Source organism: Protomyctophum parallelum, assembly GCF_964188405.1.
Source record: "Protomyctophum parallelum genome assembly, chromosome: 4".
Lineage (NCBI taxonomy): Eukaryota > Metazoa > Chordata > Actinopteri > Myctophiformes > Myctophidae > Protomyctophum > Protomyctophum parallelum.
The window spans coordinates 56869775-56872274 of NC_139700.1; the positions used below are offsets into that span (position 1 = coordinate 56869775).

Consider the following 2500-nt stretch of genomic DNA (forward strand, 5'->3'; position numbering starts at 1 on the left):
CCACAGAACCAGAACCTCTGTTACTGTTAGAACCCCACAGAACCTCCTGTTAGAACCCCACAGAACCACCTGTTAGAACCCCACAGAACCAGAACCTCTGTTACTGTTAGAACCCCACAGAACCTCCTGTTAGAACCCCACAGAACCTCCTGTTAGAACCCCACAGAACCTCTGTTACTGTTAGAACCCCACAGAACCTCCTGTTAGAACCCCACAGAACCTCTGTTACTGTTAGAACCCCACAGAACCTCCTGTTAGAACCCCACAGAACCTCTGTTACTGTTAGAACCCCACAGAACCTCTGTTAGAACCCCACAGAACCTCCTGTTAGAACCCCACAGAACCTCTGTTAGAACCCCACAGAACCTCTGTTAGAACCCCACAGAACCTCCTGTTAGAACCCCACAGAACCTCTGTTAGAACCCCACAGAACCTCCTGTTAGAACCCCACAGAACCTCTGTTAGAACCCCACAGAACCTCTGTTAGAACCCCACAGAACCTCCTGTTAGAACCCCACAGAACCTCCTGTTAGAACCCCACAGAACCTCCTGTTAGAACCCCACAGAACCTCTGTTAGAACCCCACAGAACCTCTGTTAGAACCCCACAGAACCTCTGTTAGAACCCCACAGAACCTCCTGTTAGAACCCCACAGAACCTCTGTTAGAACCCCACAGAACCTCTGTTAGAACCCCACAGAACCTCCTGTTAGAACCCCACAGAACCTCTGTTAGAACCCCACAGAACCTCTGTTAGAACCCCACAGAACCTCTGTTAGAACCCCACAGAACCTCTGTTAGAACCCCACAGAACCTCTGTTAGAACCCCACAGAACCTCTGTTAGAACCCCACAGAACCTCTGTTAGAACCCCACAGAACCTCCTGTTAGAACCCCACAGAACCTCTGTTAGAACCCCACAGAACCTCTGTTAGAACCCCACAGAACCTCTGTTAGAACCCCACAGAACCTCCTGTTAGAACCCCACAGAACCTCTGTTAGAACCCCACAGAACCTCCTGTTAGAACCCCACAGAACCTCTGTTAGAACCCCACAGAACATCTGTTAGAACCCCACAGAACCTCCTGTTAGAACCCCACAGAACCTCTGTTAGAACCCCACAGAACCTCTGTTAGAACCCCACAGAACCTCCTGTTAGAACCCCACATAACCTCTGTTAGAACCCCACAGAACCTCTGTTAGAACCCCACAGAACCTCCTGTTAGAACCCCACAGAACCTCCTGTTAGAACCCCACAGAACCTCCTGTTAGAACCCCACAGAACCTCCTGTTAGAACCCCACAGAACCTCTGTTAGAACCCCACAGAACCTCTGTTAGAACCCCACAGAACCTCTGTTAGAACCCCACAGAACCTCCTGTTAGAACCCCACAGAACCTCTGTTAGAACCCCACATAACCTCTGTTAGAACCCCACAGAACCTCTGTTAGAACCCCACAGAACCTCTGTTAGAACCCCACAGAACCTCTGTTAGAACCCCACAGAACCTCCTGTTAGAACCCCACAGAACCTCTGTTAGAACCCCACAGAACCTCTGTTAGAACCCCACAGAACCTCTGTTAGAACCCCACAGAACCTCCTGTTAGAACCCCACAGAACCTCCTGTTAGAACCCCACAGAACCTCTGTTAGAACCCCACAGAACCTCTGTTAGAACCCCACAGAACCTCTGTTAGAACCCCACAGAACCTCCTGTTAGAACCCCACAGAACCTCTGTTAGAACCCCACAGAACCTCCTGTTAGAACCCCACAGAACCTCTGTTAGAACCCCACAGAACATCTGTTAGAACCCCACAGAACCTCCTGTTAGAACCCCACAGAACCTCTGTTAGAACCCCACAGAACCTCTGTTAGAACCCCACAGAACCTCCTGTTAGAACCCCACATAACCTCTGTTAGAACCCCACAGAACCTCTGTTAGAACCCCACAGAACCTCCTGTTAGAACCCCACAGAACCTCCTGTTAGAACCCCACAGAACCTCCTGTTAGAACCCCACAGAACCTCCTGTTAGAACCCCACAGAACCTCTGTTAGAACCCCACAGAACCTCCTGTTAGAACCCCACAGAACCTCTGTTAGAACCCCACAGAACCTCTGTTAGAACCCCACAGAACCTCCTGTTAGAACCCCACAGAACCTCTGTTAGAACCCCACAGAAACAGAACCTCTGTTACTGTTAGAACCCCACAGAACCTCTGTTAGAACCCCACAGAACCTCCTGTTAGAACCCCACAGAACCAGAACCTCTGTTACTGTTAGAACCCCACAGAACCTCTGTTAGAACCCCACAGAGCCAGAACCTCTGTTAGAACCCCACAGAACCTCTGTTAGAACCCCACAGAACCTCTGTTAGAACCCCACAGAGCCAGAACCTCTGTTAGAACCCCACAGAGCCAGAACCTCTGTTACTGTTAGAACACCACAGAACCTCTGTTAGAACCCCACAGAACCTCCTGTTAGAACCCCACAGAACCTCCTGTT

At 50.3% G+C, this 2500-nt stretch overlaps 1 protein-coding gene across 1 annotated transcript in view; it reads right to left on the reverse strand.

Moving 5' to 3' along the window:
• The window catches only part of LOC310857298 (cingulin-like protein 1), a gene marked incomplete at its 5' end in the record, with an annotated part of 35779 nt that overhangs the window by 23017 nt on the left and 10262 nt on the right, over positions 1-2500 (reverse strand). The gene's annotated exons all lie outside the window — the stretch shown is intronic.